Raw genomic sequence first — 17,460 nt, forward strand, 5'->3', positions numbered from 1 at the left:
CTCAAGAGGCTGAGATCTGAGGATCACGATTCAAAGCCAGCCCGTGCAAGAAACTCCATGTGAATTTTTTTTTTTTTTTGTCAGTTGTGGGCCTTGAACCCTAGGTTTTGGCACTTTGCCTCAGCTCTTCTGCTGAATGGGACGCCCTGCCACTTGAGCCACAGCACCAGTTCCGGTTTTCTAGTGGTTTATTGGCGATAAGAATCTCATAGACTTTCCTGCCGGGGCTGGCTTCGAACCACAACCCTCAGATCTCAGCCTCCTGAGTAGGTAGGATTATAGGCATGAGCCACTGGCACCAGGCTATCCTTGAGACTCTTATCTCCAATTAACCACTAGAAAACTGGCAGTGGCACTGTGGCTCACGCGGTGGAGTGCTAGCTTGACCTGAAGAGCTGAGGGATAGCACCCAGGCCCAGAGTTCAAGCCCCATGACTAAAAAAAAAAAAAGATGTTTATCCCCCCAATATTTTGTTGTGATAGGTCATTTAATCTCTTCCATGAGGGGTCTTTGAGTGCAGTGCTTTTAATTACAGAAGCTTCAAGCCAGGTATGAGGGCTCATGCCTGAATCCTAGCCATTGAGGAAGTGGAGATGGGAAGACTACCAAAGGGCTATGGTGGCTCAGCTGGTAGAGTGGTGGCCTAGCAAGTGCTATGCCCTAAATTCAAACTCCAGGACCACAAAGCAATAACATAAAAGCAGAAGCTTTAAGAATTCAGCAAGGTTCAGGCCACACCTAGCAATGGACTTACTGTGAATTTTGTGGTGATATTGTAGTTTGAACTCTTTGCCTTCTGATTGCTGGGCAGGCATTCTGCCACTTCAGTCCTCTAGCCCTTTTTGCCTTAGTTATTTTTCTGATAGGATCCCATAGTATTGTCCAGAGTTGGCTTGGGCCATGATCCTTATACATATGCCCCCCATCTAGTTGGGATAACTGGTACACATCACTATATCCAGCTTTTTTGTTAAGATGGAGTCTTGCCAGTTTTTTCTGGGGCTAATCTGAAATCCAGTTCTCTTCCTCTCTACCTCCAATGTATCTGGGATTACAGGTAAGAACCACTGTGCCTGGCCTTAGAAGTATTGAGGCATATCTTCACAATTTCAGTGCTAGCTGACTTAACAGGAAAACTGCAAGTCATTCCCTTAGTATTTAATTAATTCTTGTTTTGCTTGATGTTTGCTTAAACATCTAGTTGATGTTCAAACACTCTGAGGTGTTTAGTTTAATCAGTAGTCTGAGATTTCTTAACTCTGTCTTCAGAGTCTTAATGTTCTCAGAACCCCTCACCAGATTAAACAACTCTGAACAAGATTTACAGTGGTTGTGGTTAGGAACTGACAAGAGTTCATTACAATATGATACAACTGACAACATTTGGGGTGTGAACTCAGGACCTAGGGTCTGTTTCTGAGTGTTTTGTGCTCAAGCCTAGCCCTTGAGCCACAGCTCCACTTCTGTTCTTCTGGTGGTTATTTGGAGATAAGAGTCTCACAAGCTGCCTTTGAATTGTGGTCCTCAGATGTCAGCCTCCTGAGTAGCTAGGATTATAGGCATGAGCCACCAGTGCCTGGCCATTTGTTGTTTTTGTTGTATACAACATATTTTAGAAGAGAGGCATTACTATGATTTTGATACTGGCTCAGACTCCTGAGTTCAACTGTTCCTCCTTCCTCAGGCTTGGCCACTGTGGCAAGTTCTTGTATATATCAGTGTAAAAAGAACTGGAGACTGTGGATGTGGAATCAAAGGTTAAATACCTGAGTAGCAAGCATGAGGCTCTGAGTTCAAACCCTAATACCACAAAAACAATGAGGAGTGGAACTAGGGCTGCTAGGTTTTCATGAATTTCATATAATTTCTGAAATGTGTATTATTAACACTCATATAAACATAAGTCAAAAAATTTTAATATGACTTATTATTTGACAGTGCTCCTCATAGTAAACCCAATATCTCTTCTTATAAAGAAAGGTAGTTTTTTGGGCTATCCCATGGGCCTATCTGGAAAATCCCAAAACTAATTCATGGGCAAGTAAAAGACAATTTGATTTTGGGAATTCATCATAAATATCAAAGATTGAAAATACTTTAGTACAACATCAGACATATATAGTTAAACAACAGTCTTTCACTAACCCAAAGTGATATCAAAGGCAAATATAGATATTTATGTAATTGTTGAATAAAACCAGGCATCTTTGTATGTTATAACTTTTCTTACCAAGAGCACATCTTACATTCCTTGCACAGGAGATTCTCCCCTCTCATTTCTAATAATTTTCGTTTCCTCTATTAATTTTATTAACCTTTCGTGGTCTTAATTTCCAGTGAACAGCAGGAAGGAAACCATTGTGAAGGTGATTGTCTGGATCCAAATTGTTTTCTTCTTTTGCAACCAAGTGAACAAATTTCCTGGCCAGCTGGTTACAAACTTTGACTAACATTCATGAAATAGAAAAGCTTTGAAGACTTTCTCCATCTACTCTTTGTAAGGAATCTCACAAGGGGGCAGTTCTCATTAATTTACCTCTTTGCATGCAAATGGGTACGGATTGCAGACTGCATCTAATGGACTTTGTGGTGTTTGGGTCCTTGCTTGTTAGTTTACAATATCATCCAGGGGGAACCTTTAACACCATAACCGTAACCAGTATAGGTCTAACGTGTTGTAGTCAGGTAGCCAACATTTTTGTTCCAATTGTTCCCCCTTGTGGTTTTAGATCCACCATTTTTTTGTGACTAAAGTTAAGAAATGTCCCAGAAAGTGAACTCCTCAGATTTGGAAAAACCCATTTTCAAATGCTGCCTGCATACCTATGGCCACTGCATACATACAATCCAGCTAATGACCAGATCCAATATGATTTAGCCTTGTTTAAAAAAAAGCTTAAATGAAGTTAAGAACTTAAAACATACTTGATTTATCCATGGGCCTGGAGGGCTACTTTAGATCCCATATCTGATGTATATCTCTAAAAGAAAAATTTCAGACAATTAAATTGAGCTAATTTCTGTGAATAAAGACACAGTTCATACACTGACCAGTACCTGAGCCAGTAAAGAGGAGATAAGTCTTCCCAGAAAGGTGAAATAGGCAATATTTATAGGCAGAGACAAGAAGTGACTTCTAGAAAGGTCATGACAGGTCAGCTTTTAGCATTTGTTTGTTTAGACGTGTCTCAGCATCCTGTTACTGACTGAACCTGACCTGATTACCTCTAATTGTTATGACTGGCCATGGCTTCCATATTTGTGTTTTTAGGCTTCTTAAATTTAATCTCTAAGTAGTTTTTCAAAGGGGGTTTTAATTCAATGTGTCAGTGTATAAATATAATGCATTTTGAAAGGGTTAAGTATTTGTTACAAGAAGATATTCATCTAGGTTGCAACTTGTCAGTGTTAGAGTTTGCAACACATGCAGACAGTTTCAGGCCAAGTTAAGTTATCAGAATACCTTGTCACTCAGTAAAATTTTGTTAAAGTCATTCTATACATTTTCATAAATACCAACATGCTTGTTCCTTTTTTAGAAAGGAAGGAAGGCTGATATACTGTGCACCTGATAACTTTGAGATTTCTTTGAAGAAATTTAGATGTAGAAATATTTAAATTTTTGATGTCCTGCAAATATTTGTAGTTTAGAGGAAGGACTCTCTCTCTATTTGTTTGTTTTGTTGGCAGTATTGAGATTTGAACTTAAGATTCTTGTGCTTGCTAAGCAGGTACTCTGCTACTTGAGCCACAGCTCCACCCCTTTCTGTTTTAAATGTCTTGCCATTTTGCCTAGGGCCACCTGAACTGTGATCCTCTTTCTCATGGCCTTACACGTGGTGGGGACAAAAGATGTAAACCAAGATGCCTGGAGTAGTTGAGATGGTCTTGATAACCTCTTGCCAGGCTTGCCTAGTTGATGCCTCATGAACAGCTGAGATTCCACCCATGAGCCTGCACTTGCCATTCATTGTATTAACAGCATGAAAATGATGATGTTTTAGTAATTTAAAATTTTAGCATTTGAATTCTCCTATTAGTACATACAGGATAATTGAGAATATTACTGTCACTTGGCTAGTATATTTGAGTATATATGTAATTGGGTGTGGGGGGCTGGGAATGTGGCTTAGTGACAGAGTGCTTGCCTAGCATGCATGAAACCCTGGTTAAATTACTCAGCACTAAATAAACAGAAAGAAGCCAGAAGTGGTGCTGTGGCTCAAGTGGTAAAGCCTTGAGCAAAAGAAGCTCAGGGACAGTGCCCAGGCCTGAGTTCAAACCCCAGGATTGGCAAAAAAAAAAAAAAAAAAAAAAAATTAGGGAGAAGTGCTCAGAACCTCCCTTCCCAAAAGAATAATAATAATGTTACATTCTATAAACTTTCAATCAAAATAGTATTTTTAAGGAATTGTTCACAAAGAAAGAGCATTACAATAAAAAGCCAAAGGAATGAAATACGTATTTTTAAAAAATTGAATGTTGTAGATAGAAGAAAAACCATGGGAGTATATAGCTCTAGTAATAGAAGTATTATCATAGATTTAATTTTTTTACTTAAGTTTTATATTGTTATTATATAGATGATATACAAAGGAGTTACAGTTACGTAAGTCAGGTAAATAATACATTTCTTCTTTTTGAACAATTTCATTCCTTCCCTATATTTGTTCCAGTCCCTATATTATGTGGCCTCACAGCTCTGTGTGTGTGTGTGTGAGTGTGTGTGTGTATGTTGTATATATATTTTTATTGTAAAAATACTGTACTGAGGGGTTACACGAGTAATGAGTACATTTCTTATAGAGCATTGTTACTTCCTCCTTTACCCCCCTACTATCACTTCGCTCCCCACTTTCCCAACTCCTCTCCCCCCCCCCAACAAGTTGTAAAGTTCATTTTCAACATAGTGTCTTTTACATCTCATTGTTACAATGGGTCATCCTGTATCCTTATTTCAACACTTTGTGATTTCTCTTCCCTTCCCTAAGTAAGAAAAATGTATATACAAGATTCAGGGCACCAGAATCAAACACAGTGGAACAGGGGTTATGCCATGGGGAGAGACCTCACAGTTTTTATAGTAGGAATAGATAATACCACTTAGATGTTATGTTAATGATTGTTAATATAAAGCTTCATCTTTTTAATTTTAGGGAATGAGTACTGCTATACTGGGACCCACATTTCAAGATCTGGCCACTAATGTGAACCGCAATATCAGCAGCCTTTCGCTAATATTTGTTGGCCGGGCCTCTGGATTTTTGTGTGGCTCCATGATTGGAGGAGTTCTTTTTGACTTTGTGAACCATGTTTTAATTTTGGGTGAGTAAATACAGATTTTCACAACGTGGTGGCATTTAATGAGTTCACAACCTAGCTCTCACCGGCTCTTCCTGCGCAATAAGATGGTGGTGTTCCAGGTCACTACCGTGAACCACAACATCAGCAGCCTTTCTGAAATATTTGTGGGTCGTGCTTTAGGATGTTTGTGTGGCTCTGTGATCAGAGGATTTCTTTTGCAGTGTATGAATCAGTTTTTACTTTGGGGTAAGGAAACAATGATCTTTGCTTCTTTGTGCCTGTCACTGAATTTACAACTGGGTTCCAAATACGAAAACTTGACAACTGGGATGAGAAGTGTTTCAGGGTCCTCCACAGAAGGTAGGTCTCCATAGGTCTCACCTTGGCAGCCACAGGGCATCTGGGCTGGGCCTCCTGGAGCCTTGATTAGCCCTCAGGTGTGCTGAGGGCAGTCCTGAGCTTCCCGACCTCCACTGGAACTGAGGCAGCAGTTCATGTCACACACTTGTCCCAAAGCTCTGCCCATCAGCTAGGGCAGGTCTCTATGTGTGTCTGGGGCCAGATGGGCTTTGGAAACGTGGCCAGACTCTCTGGACTCTGGGTTGACAGTGCGGAGCAGGGGATGGTGATGCACTGACACAGGCTGCACATTTGTCCTCCTGGTAGTGATGAGACTGGTCCCTGTGCCACAGTCTAGAGGATTTTGACATGCTGGCAGTGATTTTAATATGCTGTGGTTTGAATAGGGTGACAGGTTTCAAGAAAATTTAATGAAGAGAATGAAGAATAAGTAATCACCAATGAATAACTAATGACTTCCAAGTCATTAAAAGCATGAAGTTCTTTTATTCCCCTCCATATTCCCCAAACTACTCAGTTTAGTAAAGTTTAATGACAGGATACCATAGTGATTGAATACTATTTTTGCCATTTCATATTGTTAAGTCATACTAAAAGCTCCTCAGTTTCTCTGCTTTTTTTTTTTTTTTGCCAATCCTAGGTCTTGAACTCAGGACCTGGGCACTGTTCCTGAGCCTCTAAGTGCTCCAGGCTAGTGCTCTGTCACTTGAACCACAGAACCACTTCTGCCTTAGTTTCTAAGTGTGAAATATTTAAGTAAACATTTAGACTTATAGACAGGCCCAAATTATAGAACTTTGCTTCATACTAAATTTATTAGAGTGTTAGCAAGACTAGGATGCAGTTCTTGTTAGATTAATAGAATCTGTATATCCATAAATCTTATAAAGTATTTAGATAAAATTATGACTAGTAGAAGTAGCACCTCTCATTTGCTAATGATTATCCAGTTTTTTGGTTTTTGTTTTTGTCAATCATGGGGCCTGAATTCTGGGCCTGGATGCTGTCTCTCAGCTCTTCAGCTCAAGGCTAGGGCTCTAACCACTTGAGCCATGGCGCCACTTCTGGCTTTTTCTGCTTATGTGGTGCTGAAGAATCGAACCTAGGGCCTCATGCATGCAAAGCAAGCACTCTACCACTCATTCACATTCTCAGCCTGATTATCTAGTTTTAATTATAACTTTTTGGTGCATTTTTTAAATGATGATAACCTGACTTATGGCACTAGTGAATATTGATCTTTCCTTCTTCCTCTTTCCTTCCTTCCTTTTTCATTCCTTCCTTCCTTCCTTCCTTTCTTCCTTCCTTCTTTCCTTCCTTTCTTCCTTTCTGTCTTTCTCTTGCTTTCTCCCTCCCTCCCTTTCTTCCTTTTTTCCTTCCTTGCTTTCTTTTTTCTCTTTCTCTTTCTTCCACTACCTCCCTCCCTCCCTCCCTCCCTTCCTCCCTCCCTCCCTATCTGTCTCTCTCTCTCTTTCTTTCTTTCTCTCTCCCTCCTCTCTTTCTTTCTTTCCTTCTTTCTTTTTCTCTCTTTCTTCCTCTCCCCCTCTTTCTCTTTTTTCTTCCTTTCCTTCCTTGTTTCCTTCCTTCCTTCCTTGTTTCCTTCCTTCCTTCCTTCCTTCTCTCTCTCTCTTGCTTTCTTTCTTTCTCTCCTTTCTTTCTTTCTCTCCTTCCTTCCTTCCTTCCATCCATTCTTTCTTTCTTTCTTTCTTGACAGGGTCTCACTGTACAGCCCAGGGTGGACTGGAAAATACAATTCTTCAGCCTCAACCTTACAAGTAGAATTAAAGGTGTGAACCCTATGTCTGGCTAATACTTTTGTGTGTGTGTGTTGGGGAGGGGGGTACTATAGTTTGCTCTCAGGTGCTTGTGTTTGCTAGGCATATGCTTTACTGCCAAGCCATACCACCAGTCCATTTTAAAATATTACTTATTATTGAGATAGGGTCTTGATTCTTGTGTAGACTATTCACAGTAGCCAGGATGACAGGCCTGTCCAATTCCACCCAGATTCTTCTGCTGAGGTAGAGTCTCATCGACTTTTCTGCCTGGGCTGGCCTGGTCTGAGATCTTACTTTCCCCTGTAGCTAAGATGACAGCTATTTGACACCACACCCAACTATTGCTTTCTTTCTTTTTGTATGGTATTGGGATTTGAACTTGGGGCCTTGCACTGGCTAGACTAGCATTCTACCACCTGACTCGTGCCCCTAGCCCTGCTTTATTTTGGCTGATTGCTTTAGAGATGGAGTCTAGTGAACTTTTCTGCCTGTGCCTCAAGCCATGATCATCCTAGATCTCAGCCTCCTGAGTAGCTAGAAATAAGCATAATCTACTGGCACTCTGGGTCAGCTCCAGCTCTTGGTTTCTAAGGGATTTTGTGCCCAGGATGGCTACAAACCTCAACCTTCCCAATCTCAGCCTGTCAAGTCACTAGGTTTACAGGGCAGGGGGCGGGGAGGGTGAACCATCTGCACACCATACAAATACTATTTTTCAGTTGACTTTCTTACTTTTTCTAGGGGTGTCAATGCTGGCTACCACTGTTGGTCTTTATCTTATCCCTTTTTGTAAGAACGCAGCATTGCTGATTGTCGTGATTTCTCTCTTTGGGGCTGCAGTTGGCCCTATTGATACAGGTCAGTCAGACCTTTGTTTTACCTTAAAATGGGTACTTTCTATTAAAAAAGTTGAGCTGATGATGCTAAACTTTGCCTTCTAATAATTAGAAACAACAGAAGGTCACTCAGGTGATAATTAACCTTAGATGGTTTTTTTAACCTTAGATGGTTAATTATCTAATAGGCTCAAACTTTGTAACCATTATTTGGCTGTGAAAGCACAGACAGAAGCAGACATATTATTACAAATAATATACAAAGTATTTACACAATATTTATTATGCAAAATATAAGATGTACAAAGGCATTTTGATTTAATATGTCAATTTATGTGTATAATGCCTTTGTGTGTATGAGTGTGTGTGCATGCATGTGCATGTGGGTGAAGGTCGTGGTGCTTGAACACGGGACCTGATATGTCCCTGAGCTTTTTTGCTCTAGGTGAGCACTCTACCACTTGAGCCACAGCTCCACTTCCACTAATTAATTGGAAATAAGAGTCTCACAGGCTGGCTTTGAACCACAATCTTCATATCTCAGGATCCTGAGTGGCTACGATGTCATGAAATCAAGGATTAAAGGTATGAGCTACCTGCACCCAGCTTAGCACAGTGTATCTTGATGAATATCACCCCTTCCACATGCTCCCCGCTCATTTCCAGTCCCTCAAGATACCTGGTTCTGTTTTCACATATGTATATTGAATATTAAGACTGCATTTACCCACTCTCTCTATTTCAGACACACAATAGATCTTGGCTTCTAAGCTTAGAAAAACCCATGTAATTCACTACTTCCCCATGTTTCTTTGCTGTTATTTTCTTTCTCTAAAGTTTCTGGTCTTGTACAACAGATGTTCTCCATGTGCCATCATGTCCTTGAAAACCTGCTGAATAACACATGTGATATTGTTTACTATTATTGATTACCATTGTTTATGCCTCCCTTTCCCATGGTGCTGGTGGCTCCTGCCTTTAATCCTTGATTCTCATGAGGCTGAGATCTAAAAGATCTTCCTTTGAAGCCAACCTGGGCAGAAAAAGAATAACAAATAAAAAGCTAGGTTGAGAGTATGGCTCAAGTGGAAGACTGCCAGCCAAGCAAACAGAGCAAGCAAGTCTGAGACCATGAATCCAAACCCCAGTCCTGCCAAACAAACAATTAAAAATATTGTAAATTCTCCAGGCTTAATTTGTGTATAAAATTTCAGTGATGGAATTATGTGCTTATCTGCAAATATCTGATTACAAAGCAGACAGGCAAAGCCTTGATGCTCTTGCATTTCAGCTTGCACATGCTCAGAGTAGGTGCAGCTCTTGTTTCCTGTAATAAGAACACAGGGATCTTGGGGTGTGCAGGATCTGAATGGGCCTCTTGCATCTATTTTACACATCAGTAAATTTTCCTCAATTGGAACTGACTATCAGTTTCAAGTATGAAATGGTCTAGTAATTTGGCCACTTGATAAAATTTTTACCTAGTTTACAACCGTACTTAAACAAATACGGATACCAAATTTCTCTGTAGTGTGGAATTAGCAAATTTTGTAATAAGCCTTTGGTCTGGCACTAGGAAGTTAACATTGACCATAGATGAATAAGAGATGTTAGGACACTTTGTTCTCTGCTCCTGGGTCCAACTGAATTGATACAGGGCCAATGGGTGAAAACTAAGGACTGAACAGAGCTACTGATAAACTGATCTAACAATAATGAACTGTGTTTTTTTCCCTGTCTTTCATTGGTAGGTGTGAATGTCGTCATCTTGGCTCTTTGGAGGGAAAAGGGCCGCCCCCACATGCAGGCCTTACACTTCAGTTTTGCCCTGGGCGCCTTCCTGGCTCCCCTGCTGGCTAAACTGGCGCTGGGCCCCACAGTGTCTGCTGACAACCACACAGAGCCCGACTTTCTCCCTGCAGCCCTCAATGCCTCTTCTGAAGCCGCCTCAGACCCTCTACTCGCAGCTCCCCATGACATGAACTTACTGTGGGCTTATGCTTCCATCGGCACTTACATTCTCGTAGTTTCTCTCCTTTTTTTTTGCTCTGTTCTGCATGAAAAGCTCAAGGCAGGGAAAATCAACACCATCTGCTCAGCAATCTCGAAGAGCTCAATACCACAAGGCCCTTCTGTGTCTGCTTTTTCTGTTCTTCTTCTCCCTTGGGACTGAAGTGACATACGACTCTTACATTTTCTCCTTTGCCACCACCCATGTTGGCATGGACGAGAGAGAGGCAGCTGGCTTGAACTCCCATCTTCTGGGGGACCTTCGCAGCCTGCAGGGGCCTGGCAATCCTCTTTGCCACGTGTTTACGCCCTGCCACTATGATTGTGTTGAGCAACATTGGCAGCCTGGCCTCCTGTTTGTTTCTGGTGCTTTTTGACAGGAGCCCCCTTTGTCTCTGGATAGCAACCTCCGTGTATGGGGCCTCCATGGCCACCACGTTTCCCAGTGGTGTTTCTTGGATGCAACAGTACACCACCATCAGTGGCAAATCTGCTGCATTTTTTGTGATTGGTGCTTCTTTGGGAAACATGGCTATTCCTCCAGTATTTGGAATTCTTCAAGGACAATTCCCAGGTTTACCAGTACTCCTGTATACCTGTTTGGATTCAGCAATCTTCACGGCTATTTTGTTTCCTGTTATGTATAAATTAGCCACCTTGACTCTAGGTCACCAGCAAAAAGGACACAAAAAGAGTGAGGGGAAGAAAGCTCAAATCTTGAGTTCTAGGCTGTGAAGAAAAGAATGGAGGAGATGATGCAAAAAATGTTTTGAAGTGGTTGAGGTGAATAATTCAATGGGATCTTTTGTAATGAAAACCTTTAATAAAAAATCTGTTGGATTTCTTTGTTACTTTGTATGTCCCTCCCCCCAAGTATAACCCCTACTTTCACTGTCTTTGATGTCAGTATAAATTGTGGAGGTGAAGGGGAAAAACAAATCATTTAAATAGGGATACAGGTGGACCATTTGCAACAATGAGATGTACAAGTCTTTATGTTGAAAATGAACTTTACAACTTTGGTGTGGGGGGGTTGGGGAGGTCTGGGTGGGGGGTGGGGGACAGATGGGAAGGGATAGGAAGGGGAAACAAAGGAGGAGGCTACAATGCTTGATAAGAAATGTACTCATTATCTTGCCCATGTAATTGTAACCCCTCTGTACAGTATTTTCACAGTAAAAATAATAAAAAATCTGTTGGGGCTGGGAAGGTGGCTCAGTGGTAGAGCGCTTGCCTTGCATGCATGAGGCCCTGAGTTCGATTCCTCAGCATCACATAAGCAGGGAAAAAAAAGCTGGAAGTGGTAGAGTGCTAGTCTTGAGCTGAAAAGCTGAGGGACAGCGCCCTGTCCCAGAGTTCAGGCTCACAACCATACCCCTCCCCACCCCCAAAAAATCTGTTGGATCCCATAGCCAGACTTTCCAGCCAATTCCTGTTCAATGCATTGCTATTTAAATACTGCTCAGTTAATATCTGTGAATCCCTTAAGAAGCCCCTTTGCCAGAAGCCAGGACAAAAGGAACTGATGTGTAGAGCGGGCAGAATGCTTAGTGAATACCTTGACTAATTGCCACTCCTGAACAAATCAATCAGAGTATTGGAGATTTTCAGCATGCTTTCACATTTCAATTCTAGATCCATTTACATTAAATGGAAAAAGTTTTGAAGTGTTCAATAATTCCTAGTCTTTCATAACTACCAGGTCTGATAAAGATCATCTTATGAGATTTGTGTTGGGAAAGAGGGTAAGGAGGTGATATTTATGATCTCTACTATTTAGAATCTGCTAAACAGTCATGAATTTTTGAGAAGTTGGGTAGTATCCTAATAGAGTAAAACCAAGCAAAACCCTCTAAACAAACAACCCTACACACGTAGAATGTATTAGCTAAGCCATAGACATCAACATTCTCCCTGGGAAGCTGGAGAGAGTCATTTCATTAAAGAGCACCCGTGGTATGGAGAGATAAGTTCATTATCTGTCATTTCAGAAAAAGAATGATAATGACTGACCTGACTTCTATGAAGGAAACAGCAAGGTCAGGACACCTAGCTTCAAGAATGACTTTGTGTTCTGAGGCATTTCATGTAGGCCTTTCCTGTGTCCTGATCTGTGAGTCTTGATATTAAAATGAGATAGTTTCCAAATCAAAAGATCCTTCGATTTCTATAGTTAGTGCCAAGTACTTCTTAGAGATTAATATAAATTTCAACCCACCTTTCCTTTTGAATGAGAAGTAAAATAAGAGTAATAAATAGCTTTAAAATGTGTTACTAAGTTTGGTGCCAATGGCTGGCTCATGCCTATAATCCTCACTATTCAGGAGGCTGAGATTTGAGGTTCACAGTTAGAAGCTAGTTTGGGCAATAAAGTCCATGTGACTCTTTTTTTTTTGCTTTTGTTTTTGTTTTTGTTGTTGTTTGTTTTTTTTTTGGGTCCGGTCGTGTGGCCTGATCTCTGGGCCTGGTGCTATCCCTCAGCTCTTCAGCTCAAGGCTAGCACTCTACCACTTGAGCCACAGCGCCACTTCCGGCTTTTTTTTTCTTTTTGCTTATGTGGTGCTGAGGAATCGAACCCAGGGCCTCATGCATGCAAGGCAAGCGCTCTACCACTGAGCCACCTTCCCAGCCCCTCCATGTGACTGTTATCTCCAATTAATCACCAAAAATCCAGAAGTGGGGCTGTTACTGAAGGGGCAGAAAGTGCTATCCTTGAGCAAAAAAGCTCAGGGATAGTGCCCACGCCCTGAATTCAAGCCTCAGGACTGGCACATTAAATAAATAAAACAATTGTGCTACTGTCTAAACTACACAGAAGACAGAGATTACAGTTTGAGACCTCCCGAGCAAAGTACTGAGATCTTGTCTTAAAACATAAGCTTAGTATTTGCAGTATTTCATGCTTGTGATCCTAGCTATTTGGAAGCCACAGGTAGGAGGATTGTAATCTGGCTCCCAGGAAAAACAGTAATGCTTTATCTGAAGAAGGAAAAATATAACTAAAGCTAAAAGGGTTGGAGATATCACTTATAGTGGTAGAGGTATAGCTTATAGTGGTAGAAAACTTGCTTAGCAAGTACAAGGTCATGAGTTCAAGCCCCCATACAAAGAGAAAGAATGTGTCAGTAATTACATATGCAAATTTAAATATACTTAATGTTTAATAGTTTATAGAGAATACTGAATTTCATTTATACAGAGGTATTTTCTCCACACTTTTAATATTTCTGAAATCAGAACTATCTGAAAATGAACATTTAAGCTTGTAACCAAGTTAATCCACAGCTTTTATCTCATACACACACATGTATGTGTAATGTTGCGTTTTTATTTCTTATTTTTATTAGCTTTAAGTAGTTGCACAAAGGGGTTTCAATTTTATTCAGAGAAATACAATAATTTACCCAAATTTGGGGATTGTAGTATCTTTTTCAATTTTTTAAAAGTAAATTTCCCCCCACATTGCTGATTATTGAATCGTTGGACTTGCCTATACTAGCTAGTGCTTCCCCACTGAGCTAAGAGGAAAGGATATTTATTGTGAGTTTTCCCTCTCTTGATGCTGTGATGGGTCTTTGAGACACAGTTCTGATGGCAGAGGCTAAATGAAGGTTACTACAGAAGTAGCAGAGCTGTCAGCCAACCCCACTGGGGTTCTCTACCTGAGAGTTGTCTGGGTCTTGATACTGGATTTGGCTTTTTCTGAATACTTTTCTTGAGATAAGAGATTCACAGATTTGCCTGCCTGGGCTGTGTTCAAACTTTGTCCTCAGATCTCAGCATCCTGAATAGTTAAGGTTACATGTGTGAGCCACCACTGGTTTTGAATGGTGATGACATCCTGCAGGGATGGGTCAGATGATAAGTTGAGTTAAATTAGTTAATTTAATTAAAGAGGCACCATCTTTCCCAGGGATTGGAATAGATGGCCCAGCCATCATCCAGGGCTCCTGCTCCCTAAGTGTGAAATACTTTGTATTGCCAAGGTCGCAGGACCCCCACAAGAAGACCACTGAGAGTCAGATTCTACAGCTGTTTTATTTAAACGGGCTGCAGTTTGGGCCTCGTCCTACACTCCGACATAGCAGAGCCTAGGAGGAGAGCCCCGAGCTAAGGATTTGTAGGTCTTATATAGGCACACAATCAACCAGGTGTTTTGATTACCACCACGTGTTGCTTTGCTAGACAGAAACAAGCAACACGTGGTGGTCACTGCCTCAAACTTTAACCTTTCATTCCCCCCTTGACTTATGGTCCTGAGCCACAATCTTGTGGCTCTGGCACAACACTAAACTCCAACAGTTCTTGATCTTGAATCGGTATACCAATAACAATCAGTGCATTTTTCTTTTCTTGAGGCGTTTATGGAGTGGTTGGGTAGAATGCTTGGAGACTTCCCGTTTCCCCATGGTTGTCCAGGGCAAAGGGGTCAGCCAGTTTGGCGTGGGAGCAGTGGATCCAAGCAGCAATGCTGTCCACCTTAAGGGCAGTAGGTGTAGCCAGTAGCACCATGTAAGGTCCGTTCCACCGTGGCTCCAGAGATCTCAAGTTGTGCCTTCGAACAAACACCCAGTCCCCTGATTTAAACAAATGGGGGGTAGGAATAGAAGCAGAATCATATAATGCTCTAAGCTGGGGCCACATACTCTTATGCACCAGCTGTAAATAGTCAAGCTTACACAGAAATTCAGTATCATCCAAATCAGCAAGCAATTCAGTCTGAAGGCTAGGGATAATGGGTGGAGGATGTCTATACATTATTTCAAAAGGAGTAAAGCCAGGCCGATAGGGTGAATTTCTTATTCTAAACAAGGCAAAAGGAAGGAACGATACCCAGTCTGCGCCAGTCTCCAAGGCCAATTTAGTTAAGGTCTCTTTTAGAGTCCGATTCATTCTTTCTACCTGCCCTGAACTCTGGGGTCTATAAGCACAGTGCAATTTCCAATCCATCCCCAGTGCCACAGCTATTCCCTGACTTACTTTTGAGATGAAGGCCTGTCCATTGTCTGACCCGATGGTGGATGGGAAGCCATACTGGGTAGGATTTCTTCCAGGATCTTCTTCTTCTTTTTTTTTTTTTGCCGGTCATGACCTGAACTCTAGGTCTGGGCACTGTCCCTCAGCTCTTCAGCTCAAGGCTAGAGCTCTACCACTGGGGCCACAGCACCACTTCTGGCTTTTTCTGCTTATGTGGTGCTTAGGAATTGAACCCAGGGCCTCATGCTTGCAAGGCAAGCACTCTACCGCTGAGCTACCTTCCCAGCCCCATTTTCCAGGATCTTCTTAGCCACGACGTTCGTGGTCTCATGCTTTGTTGGGTAGGCTTCAACCCATCCTGAAAAAGTGTCTACAAAACCTAGCAAATATTTATATCCAAATTTTCCAGTTTTAACTTCTGTGAAGTCTACACACCTGGCGTATCTCCATGGAGGCGAGCTCCTTTTGTAATGGGTTGATTGGGGGCATTGGTGAGCTGACAGGCTTTACAATTTTTAACAATGTCCTCAATGAGTTGATTTCCTTGCCTAATTTTTACTTCTGAGTGTCGGAGCAAGTCCTGCATTCTTCGGGTTCCCATGTGAGAGACCCGATGGATTCTCTTAAGAATCCCCTTCCCCAATCTTTGTGGCAAGATAAGTTTCCCCTCACCATTTTCCCACCAGTCTTTGTTTCCTTCTCTGTCAGGGGTTTATAGGCCATGGGAATTTTCTTTATCCACTCAAAGTCTTCTTGGGAGTACTGAGGCTCAGGAGGCAAAGCTCGTGGTCCTGGGTCTACTAGAGTCAGTACTTCCGCTCTGGGCTGGAGGGCCGCCTCCTAGCTGCCTGATCGGCTAAGTTATTTCCTTTGGTTATTGAATCAGTTCCCTTTTGATGGCCAGGGCAGTGCACAATGGCAATATTTGCTGGTTCCCATATGGCCCGGATGAGGCTTAAAATTTCTTGTTTGTTTTTAATAGTCTTTCCCTCAGCTGTCAGCAGCCCCCTCTCTTGGTAAATGGCTCCATGGACATGCACAGTGGCAAAAGCATACCGACTGTCCGTGTAAATGTTTAGTCTCTTCCCTTTTCCCATCTATAGGGCTTTTGTTAGTGCCACTAGCTCTGCTCTTTGTGCAGACGTTCCCTGGTCAAGTGCTTCTGCCCACACTATCTCAGTGTCCATAGTGACTGCTGCGCCCACGTACCTTTTTCCATCCCGAATGAAACTGCTGCCCTCTGTGAACAAGATACCTTGTTCACAGCATGCGATAGTGGCGAGTCCAACAAGTCTGGCCTCTTTTCCTTGGCCCAGTCTCTCTTTTCACGCTCAATTTCATGTTCTCTGTCCTTCCTTTCCTGTCTTTGCTCCTCTGTCTCTCTCTTATTGTAAACCTTTTCCACTGCGGCTACTAGATCCCTAATAGACTTCTCACCAAGTCTGTCTAGAGCCTGCAACTTTTGCTTTATGTCTGGTGAGGCAAACATAATCATCTAAGCCGACTCTTGGGTCTCAAGATCATGCGGGGTATATTGACTAAAAGCTTCCAAGAGCCGCTCAAGATATGCTGCCAGACTTTCACTTCCTCCCTGTCTAACATCATAAACTTTGGCCATATTAGTAGGTCGGAGAGCCGCCACCTTGAGACCTGCCAACAGAGCCTGGGGGTAGACCAGGAGTTGCTCCCTACCTTCAACTGTATTGTAGTCCCATATTGGTCGGATCTCAGGAAAATAGGCAGTGATCAGGGCAGGATCCGTGATGGGCACTCCTGTGGGACCAGGGATAGGTTTCTGGGCCACCTCTCGGATAGGGTCTCTCTCTTCCATGGTAAAAAGGACCTGTAAAAGCTGACTGCAATCATCCCAAGTGGGTTGATGAGTAAAGAGAATAGTTTCAAGCAAACGAATTAAATCCTAGGGTTTCTCAGAAACGGGGGCATTTTGGGTGTGCCAATTGTATAGCTCACTGGTAGAAAATGGCCAATATTAGAGTTGCTGTTGACCATCCGCATCCACAGGACCTACAGCGCATAAAGGAAAAACAGCTGCACTAGAAGGGGGTTGATCCCATGGTGGCATAGAGTGACTGGCCCCTCAGAAACTTTAAGGGCAGGTGCCAAGGGTTCTATAGCTCCCTCCTCCTCTTGCTCATTCTCAGGTTCTGCAAAAGGAACCTGGGAAGGGGAATAG

At 42.1% G+C, this 17,460-nt stretch overlaps 1 pseudogene; it reads left to right on the forward strand.

The window, feature by feature from the left end:
- Positions 1–17,460, forward strand: part of LOC122115877 — a 36,369-nt pseudogene that overhangs the window by 4,812 nt on the left and 14,097 nt on the right.

The sequence above is a fragment of the Dipodomys spectabilis genome, unplaced genomic scaffold (assembly GCF_019054845.1).
Source record: "Dipodomys spectabilis isolate Male_0828 unplaced genomic scaffold, ASM1905484v1 ptg000001l, whole genome shotgun sequence".
Lineage (NCBI taxonomy): Eukaryota > Metazoa > Chordata > Mammalia > Rodentia > Heteromyidae > Dipodomys > Dipodomys spectabilis.